The following is a 10,421-nucleotide window of genomic DNA, read 5'->3' on the forward strand; positions in this document are numbered from 1 at the left end:
ATTGTGTATCAAGTGAAAATCCTAACAACTTATATGGTAACAAGAACCTAGACTTTAAATTATTATATAACATATAAATCTCTAATCAAATAAACTTAATTGAATATAATATAGATTTTTATATTCAAATATGTGAAAAAACTTAACACATAATTCTTAAATGAAAGAACTTTCTTGAAATTAAAATAAAATTATTAGAATTCATTTATGAAGCATCTTTCAATTGAAAATAATTTTTTAGGAAACTCAAAATGGATCATTAAGGATAAATACATATAAATAATTCTCAGGTTTAGTGTTCTTCTTTATGTTGGCATGACTATCATTTAGAATATAAATATATTAAAAATTCATTTTCTGAGTTTTATTTTCAATCAACTTTTAAATTTAAAATTATTTTGTCTTTCTTAAAAAAATTATAACTGGTTTCCAGCAAAAAAATCTTGAAAACAAATAAATTTGTGGATTTGAAGCTTATATGTTGTGTTGTTTATTAGGCTTTAACACTCTTTTAATTGCCATTTAAGCTTTTTAATATTGTTCTTGGCCAGTCACATGGAAAAATTGATGCTTTGTTTATAAGGCTTTAATACTTTTGAAATTGTCATTTCAACCTTTTAATATTGTGCTTAGACAATCACATGAAAAAATTGATGCAAGTGATTAATAAAATAAAGGAAGCATTCATCATCCCTTGAGTCATTTGATACCAAGCAATTATTAACTCTACAATACAATTTATATAATATACATTCAGTTTAGTGCATGTTGTATACATTAATACATTCTGTAAGAGTAGGGTACTTCAATAAAGTTGGTTAGAAATCAAAATTTATTATAAAAGATAATGATCTCATTTTGTAAGAGTAAGGTATTTTAATAAAGTTGATTGGAAATCAAAATTTATTACAAAAGATATTAATCTCTTTGTTTAAATATACAAATTGGACACAGTACATGAAACTTTTTAAATATACCTCTTTAGATGAAATTTTTAATTTAATAAATTTCAACTTTAATCGAGTTAGAGAAAATTTCTTAGATAAAAAATTAACTCCCCACTATCAATTACATATAATATAGATTTCATCGAAACCAAAATTTTGATCCAATCTGTTTTGAACCAATTGAAATAGTCTACATTCTCACTTACATCTTGTTATTTTTAGCAGGGTGGAAAGGTGAATTGTTGGATCAGAAGAGTCATGCAAGCATGCTTTTTTGATTGACTATTGAGAACCATTTTTCCACTGAACCCTATCCGGAATGTAATTGAATATCCCTAATCTATATCCCTAATCTACAACAGAATCTACAACAACACTTCTCTGTTCTTTTAACTTTTGCAATTGCCTCATGTATTGCAAAAGAATATCGATGTCATTGGCGGAAATGAGAACTTAAGGAATGCCTCTAATTTTTTTTAAGAATATTTAATTTAATAAATTGGTTTATTATTGAGTTTTTATAAAAGATTATTAGTGAAAATGGAAAATATGAAACATGGAAATACTATTAATAAAAATTTTAATAAAGAAATCAAATTTATGAGTTTTTTTTTCAAACAAACGTGATATCAATGGTTTAAAGTAGAATGATGTTAAGTGGAGTCATAAATATATAAATTTTTTTCATTATGTATAATGGAAAATGAAAACGCATTTCATTAGGCACAATGGAAAATGAAAACTTAATGAATTTAAAACAAATTTCGTTGTAGTACTTTTATTGTTTTAGTCGGTAGATGTAGTTGTTTTAATATTAATATTATTTTAAAGTCAATATACTAGTTGTTTTAATATTAATATTATTTTAAAGTCAATATACTTAAATAATTGGTAAGCATATTATTAAAAATATATTGATAAATGTTAAATTATTAGTAAAATATTTTTAATAATATAAATGTTAAATAATGTTATATTAATAAAATAAATATAATTATTTATAGTATTAGGGATTGATATATACGATTTATATTCTTAAAATTTATATATATTATGGTTTAATATATAATATTTTTAATATAGCTTTAAAATATTGGGTTTATAATATTACGTTTGTAATATTAACTTACATATATATATATGAGTAAATAGGTTAATTAAAATATTATTAATAATAAGGATTAATTAATATACATAATTATTAATATATTAATAATATATGATAGGTTAATATGATAATTTTAATATTAGCTATTTATTAATATTAATATATATTTCAATTTATAATTAAAATAATTATAATATATTGTTGGGTCCCTATAATACTAGTGATTACCCCATTACTATTGTAGTTATACCCCTTATTAATATTGTTGTGCCCCTATTGCCCCCATATTGTTATTATTGTGCCCCATAGAATCCCTCTATTGTTATTTTTGTGGCTTTATATTATTATTGTTAGGTCGGCTGGATTATATTGTGACTCCTTAGACTCCTATATATAGAAAGGAGGTTTTGTCATTTGAATCATCCAAGAATTGTTCATTTATGTAATGTAAAGGAGGTTGCCCCCTCGAAGAGGCTGAATTCTAAGGCGTTGATCTATCTTTTCTATATTTTCTTGAGCTGCTTTCATAACATTTGGTATCAGAGCTTTGGATTCTAGGGTTTCGCTGCTCCAAACAGGTCATCGTGGCATTTTCGCTATAACTTTTTTTCTGCGACGTTTCAGAAGTTGCAAAAAAAATCCATTTGAGAAGAAATCGCACTGAATCTCGGGTCCAAATTGCAAAGCTTTTCGTGCTATATTTGCGGAGATATGATATGAGGAAGTTGGTCTTTTTGCAGACTCCTGAATTACATTCTAAACAGGTGACCCGGGGAAAATCGTCATAACTTTCTTTCTGAGCATCGGATTGAAATTTCGTAAGAAGGTACAGAAAGAGAGTGGATTATAGTTTTCTTGTATATGTTTTTTAGAGTCAAAGGTCGAAACAGTGACACATGGCACTTCATACAAGTTCGTTCTACTGAACTAGTCTATAATAAGGTCACTGCGGGAGATTGTGCATAACTCTTTCTTGGAGAATCCAATTTGGATCAGACTAGTGGCATTGGAAAGAGGACACAGAAGGCTACTACAAGTCACAATTTCAGAACTGTACGATTCAAAATTACAGAGATACATCAGATTCAATATCAGGCTTCTACAAAGTGAAAAAAGTTGTGTAGTTTTTTTTTAAATTTTTGCGTAAGCTTGGTTTGAAGGAATTTAAAGGGCATAGTAAAGCATTATTATCGGTAATTGATGCCCCGAGGAAAGAAAATGAAAACACCTAGTAAGCAACCTGAAAGCTCTAGCATGACTTATGAAGAAGAGGAAGAAATGCAACATGATATAACAAAATTATGAGACCAAGTGCAACAAGTGTCACTTGCACAAAAAGGAACAGAATCTAAGATGAATGGTTTAAAGAAAGATGTAGAAGCTAAGATGGATGGTTTAAAGAAAGGCGTAGAAGCTAAGATGGACGATTTGAAGATAGATTTGAAGACAGACATGGAAGAATTGAAGAAGTTGCTACAAGAAAGGGTCACTAATGGTAAAAGGGTAGTAAAGGAAACTCATGATGAGAACAAAAGAAATGTTAATCATGATTCCATAGACTCTAATGTTGGATTGAAGACCCACCATATTCCAAAAATCGATATGAGGAAGTTTGATGGCAAGGATCCCGCAACATGGATATTACAAATGGAGCAATTCTTCGATCTCAATAATGTACAAAACACACAAAAGGTACGTATGGCAACTTTATATTTGGAACCAAATCAGTTTGTATGGTATCAATGGCTTTGCTTTCGTAAACAATTTATCACTTGGGCCATTTTTACGGAAGAATTGATAGCACATTATGAGGATACAAAAAGCAACACTTTTTTTAGGCAATTGATAAGTCTCAAACAAAAGGGTTCAATAATGGAGCACATTGAGGAGTTCCAAAAATTGAACATAAGGGTAAAAGATATTCCAGAAGAGCATATGATTGATGTGTTCATAGGGTCTTTAAAGGATAATATCCAACATGATGTTCGCCTTTGGGAACCTGATTCATTAGAGAAGGCATTCAGGTAAGCAAGAAAAATGGAAAGCAAAATTATGGCAACCAGGAAGCATACCACTCACAACTATAAAGACGGAAGTGTTGTTGCCCCTAGTCTTCCACAACCTATAAGGTTGACACCACAACAATTGGAAGAAAAAAGAGCAAAAGGGCTTTGTTATAGTTGTGATAGCAAGTACACTAAAGGTCATAAGTGTGCTGAGAAGAAATTATTCTACATAGATTGTGAAGAGGAAGAAGAAAAGGAGAAAGAAAGGTCAAAAGAAGAGGATATACTCTAGGAACAAAGCCTAGATGAAGAACAAATAAATCAGACCATATCTTGTAATGCATTGGTGGGAATTACCACTCCTCAAACCATCAAGATAGAAGGACAAATCAAGAAGAAAAAGGTAATAGTGTTGATTGATTCAAGAAGCACCCACAATTTTATTCATTGTAAGGTAGCAAAAGAATTGAATTGCTTCATATATCCAACACTAGAGTGTCAAGTGATGATTGCAAATGGAGGAACAATAAATTGCTCTGGAAAGTGCCATAATATTAAGCTATCCATGGGAGAATATGTATTGACTAGCCCAATGCTTTCCATTCCAATGGGAGGTGCTGATGTTGTACTAGAAGTCCAATGGCTACAATCCTTGGGTACAATAGCTTTTAATTTTCAAGAACTTTTCATCAAATTTTCTACGGAAGGAAAGGAAGTTGAATTAAGGGGTATTGCAGGGAAACCAGGAAAGATAATCAGCTCTAATGGTATGACAAAGCTTCTAAAAAAGGAGCAAAGAGGTGTAATTGCACAATTATGTTCGCTAGATGTTTCCACATCGGAATCATCTATTTCTCCAGAATAGCTGTTCCTGAAATCAGGAAACAAAAGAATACAAAAAACAAGAAAATAAGAATTGATCCAGCTGGCCTATGCTTTCCTACCCTTCTTCTTCTCCACTCTTTGCCAACCTCCAGTGTTGGGAGTGGGAGCAATAATGGCAAGCTGGTTTTCCATTGTATTCATTGGTTGTTCTTTGTCAAATTCCGATCCTTCGGAACCATGTGTTCGTTTGGTGCCACTTACTTCCAGTTGTAATTCTTGTTGCTGTTTCAAATATTTTGCCCCAAGTTAGGCCCCCGGGTATTCTCTTCCTGTATGTTTTCCTGTCTCATTTGCATGTCTGTAGGTTCTGTCTTCAATTCCTCCTCTTCCAGCGGTTCGGTATGCTGCCAACCTTTGGGTTTTTTCTGTTGTTTCTTATTCCCTTTAGGCTCCTTTCTGGCCAGTGGATAGGCGTATTGGAGGTGCCCTGTTTGCAAGCATCCACGGCATCTGAATGTTGTGTTCTCATAGTCAAGTGGTTGTGTCCACAGTGAATTATTAAAATTCAATGTGATGTGATCTAGTAGTCCTTGACTCAGGTCCACTTCTACACATATTCTAGCATATGTGAAAATTCCCCGAATAGCTCTGTCTTCATCTGATTTAAGGAACTTCCCCAAGGAGTTCCCAATGGCTATTAAAACTTTTTGATGCCAAAAATGTAGTGGGAGGTTATGCAGCCTTACCCAAACTGGCATTGTTGAAACTACCATGGTATTGGCATCGAAGTCCAGGAACCAGGGGGTGATGAAGAGGCCAGCATTGCCCCAAAACCAAGGCCCCTGATTGATGATGTTATCTCGTTCCTGTTCTGTGCTAAATCTAACTATGAAAAACCCCTTAGGGCATAGATAAATTTCACAGTTAGGTGACCATGATGAGAAGATCCATTGATGCAGTGCATCTGATTTTGGCCAAAAACCATTAAATCTACATATAACAGCATTGTGGGCTAAATTGGTGTATAGATCAGTCACCTCTGGCAGAGATACTGTAAGCATTGGTGATTCTGGCTTCTGTTCCACAATGTAGGGGCTTGGTAGCTCTGATGTGGGTGCTGATTTGTTTTGCAATGGTTCCTTTCCTTTGACTGCATCGCGAAAGGAGCTTGAAGTTTTTGAGTTGGGTCCCTTGCATCCGCCTCACAGTATCAGGTTAAGAATGATAGTTGAATCTTTAATGACTCTATAGACATGAAGTGAGCGATGGTCTTGCAAGCTAAAACCTGTATATATCAGATTTTGGTATGTTGATGGGGTTCCCAGTTTGATCTAGATCTCCTTTTTTAACTCTTAAATGCTCATCCCTTTTCTGATTTGTACACAACAATGTCTGCCTTCTATCGATCTGATAAAGATTTGCGTCAGATCTGCCTTCATACATGGTGGATCGACCTTGTCCAGGCCTTGATTTGTTGGATCTGCCTTCTCTGTCTGTCCAAAGGCACCCCGGAAAATGGGAATCTGTCTGTGCCCTATTATCTCCTGTTCAGGCTCGCCGAGGTCATTTTCCAGAGGCCCAGTCTGAATGCCCTGAGTATGAGTGCCTGCTTTTATCAGAGGAGCCCAGATCTCATGATGCAAGGCGGATTTAGCTTGGAAAGCCTTGGTCATGAGTCTCCCCTTGATGGCATTATCCTCTGTATGCTTATGGGCACCATAGAGCTTTGAATACTGCCTGCTCCGTGTGTGCTTTGGATCAGGCTAGCCAAGCCCATTTTTCAAGAACCCAGCCATATTGCTGAAGGTACCAATTAACAGCCCCAGTACCCTGTCCTCCAAGGGCGTGGCGGCATTGGCTGGATCTGCCATGGAAAAAAGCGACTTCCGATCAATGACGCAAACCCTCGGTATTCTGAAAGGAAACTGGAACGCTTCATTCTGTTCAGCTCATAATCGCACAGCCGCTTCCGGCCAGACTGGTTCTCCTTTGTCTTTGAGCACGGCGGAATGATAGAAACCGAGGTAGAGATGGTTGTTTGCTAATTGTTCTGGTCGATACTGGGGCGTATCTTCCATTCCATATCCGGATGCAATGGATCCATGCGGCACACAGTGATAATCCCCCTGAATCAGGTAAGGAGAGCACGCCCATGACCTGAGTGGGGATCGATCTACCATAGGGTATTTGCTGTCTGGTTCGATACGGAGCCAAATCCTTGACAGAGTGTCAGATTCAGCTAACCCAGCTACCGATTTCATGTGGGGACTTCGTGTTGTTTCACTGATGCCCCCATCTCTGGATTGCAGTGCAATGGCAGTGCAGAACAGTTCAGAAACCCTAGCCATCATTTTTCTCCGCAGATTCACCCATCGCTTGAGTTTATTATTAACTTGGGTTTATAATATAAATCATGAGAAACCATAACCAACCATGGTAAATTGTGTTCAATCATGGTCTGATCTCACATTATGAAAAAAATTGTCTCCACTTAGGGTTTATATACGTTGGGTTTATAATATTAGTCCATTGGGTTTAATATTATTCCCTTAGGTTCATAATCCCTTAGGGTTTTAGTATTAATCCCTTGGGTTTATTGTTCCTTGGGTTTATAATATTAATAATCCCTTTCGTTTATTAATCCCTTTAGTTTAAAATATTAATTCTTAGGGTTTATTAATTCAACCATGTTTATTTTATTATTTTTAATATTTATCTTAGGGTTTGTATACCTTGGGTTTATAATATTAGTCCCTTTTGTTTAATAGTATTCCCTTAGGTTCATAATCCCTTGGGGTTTTAGTATTAATCCCTTGGGTTTATTGTTCTTTGGGTTTATAATATCAATCGCTTGGGTTTATTATTCCCAAGTCAACCATGGTTTATTATGATGTCAACCATGGTCAACCATGGTCGAGCATGGAATTGTGATAACAATTGTCTCAATATGAAAATCAACGATGGCTCATCATGCTTATTTTAGTGTTTATAATATTTATCTTAGGGTTTATAATATTAGTCCCTTGGGTTTAATATTATTCCCTTGGGTTCATAATCCATTAGGGTTTTAGTATTAATCCCTTGGATTTATTATTTCTTTGGGTTTATAATATCAATCCCCTCGGTTTATAATATCAATCATGATCAACCATTATCAATCATAGCCAACCATGATCAACCATGGTTGAATGTCACATTGTGACAAGGATTGTCTCACCATGAAAATAAACCATGTTTATTTTAGTGTATGTAATATTTATATTAGGGTTTACCAATGTTGGGTTTATAATATTACTCTCTTGGGTTTAATATTATCACCTTGGGTTCATAATCCCTTGGGATTTTAGTAGTAATCCATTGGGTTTATTATTAACTTGGGTTTATAATATCAATCATGGTGAGCTTTATTAATCTCTTGTGTTTGTAATATCGATCCCTTGTGCTTCTTGATCCCTTAGGTTTTTAATATTTATCCCTTGGGTTCACTAATTCCTTGGGTTTATAATATTAAATAGTTGGGTTTATTAGTTCCTCGGGTTTATAATATTAATAATCCCTTTGTTTTATTAATCCCTTGAGTTTAAAATATTAATTCTTAGGGTTTATTAATTCAACCATGTTTATTTTAGTATTTTTAATATTTATCTTAGGGTTTGTATACCTTGGGTTTATAATATTAGTCCCTTTTGTTTAATATTATTCCCTTAGGTTCATAATCCCTTGGGGTTTTAGTATTAATCCCTTCGGTTTATTTTTCCTTTGTGTTTATAATATCAATCACTTGGGTTTATTATTCCCCAATAAACCATGGTTTATTATGATGTCAACTATGGTCGAGCATGGAATTGTGATAAGGATTGTCTCAATATGAAAATCAACCATGGTCAATCATGTTTATTTTAGTGTTTATAATATTTACCTTAGGGTTTATATACAATGGGTTTATAATATTAGTCCCTTGGGTTTAATATTATTCCCTTAGGTTCATAACGCCTCAAGGTTTTAGTATTAATCCCTTGGGTTTATAATATCAATCTCTTAGGTTTATTATTCCCTTAGGTTTATAATATCAATCATGATCAATCATTGCCAAACATGGTCAACCATGGTTGAATGTTGCATTGTGACAAGGATTGTCTCACCATGAAAATAAACCATGTTTATTTTAGTGTTTGTAATATTTATATTTGTGTTTACCAATGCTGGGTTTATAATATTAGTCCCTTGGGTTTAATATTATTCCCTTGGGCTTTTAGTATTAATCCCTTGGGTTTATTATTAACTTGGGTTTATAATATCAATCCCTTGGGTTTATAGTATCAATTATGGTCAAGCATGGTCAACCATAACCAACCATGTTTAACTGTGGTCAATCATGGTCTGATCTTGCATTATGGCAAAAATTGTCTCCACTTAGGGTTTATATACCTTGGGTTTATAATATTTATCCCTTGGGTTTGATATTATTCCCTTAGGTTCATATTTCCTTGGGGTTTTAGTATTAATCCCTTGGGTTTATTGTTCATTTGGGGTTGTAATATCAATCGCTTGGGTTTATTATTCCCCTGTCAACCATGGTCCAACATGGAATTGTGATAAGGACTGTCTTAATGTGACAATCAATGATGGCCAATCATGTTTATTTGAGTGTTTATAATATTTATCTTAATGTTTATATACTTTGATTTATAATATTAGTCCCTTGGGGTTAATATTCTTCCTTTGGGTTCATAATTCCTTAGGGTTTTAGTATTAACCCCTTGGGTTTATGATTCCCTTATCACAATTCTAATTATTATTGGACCATGGTTGTTATTCTGAATTAATATTACTAATATTATTATGAGTTAATATCTTTATTATAATATTAATATAATAATCATAAATATATAAGAATATAGTTGTTATTATTTATATAGTTATTAATCATAAATAGTTGATCTTTAAAAAATATAAATAATAATTTCCTTAATTCTAATTATTATTGAACCATGGTTGTTATTATAAGTTATTATTATTATTATTATTATAATACAATATAATTGTTATTATTATTGTTATAATTTTATATTATTATTATTATAATATAATATTAATTATATTATTATATTATTATAACTATAATATAATATTATTATAACTATAATATAATATTATTATAATTATATTATTATCATTTATTATTATTATTGATTAATATTACTAATATTAGTAGTAGTTAATATTAATATAATAATGATAAATATATAAATATATGGTTGTTTTGTTTTGTTTTTGTTTTTTCATGGAGACCAGTGGTCACTGGGTGATGGCTACAACCAATAGCTAGGCCTAACCCCAAGGGCTTCAGGGAGAATTGACCCTCTGATGGCTACGTCCACGGAAAATATGAGCTTGATCAAGGGTATCAAGCCCCACAACCAATAGTTAGGCCTAACCCCAAGGGCTTCAGGGAGAATTGACCCTCTGACCTCCCAAATGACAAGGCACTTATTGGACCAGTTGAGCTAAGCCTTGGGGCTTGAATATAGTTGT

This window comes from Pinus tabuliformis, chromosome X (assembly GCF_031772625.1).
Source record: "Pinus tabuliformis cultivar Carrire ecotype Pingquan chromosome X, CPIR1, whole genome shotgun sequence".
In the NCBI taxonomy this organism is placed as follows: Eukaryota; Viridiplantae; Streptophyta; class Pinopsida; order Pinales; family Pinaceae; genus Pinus; species Pinus tabuliformis.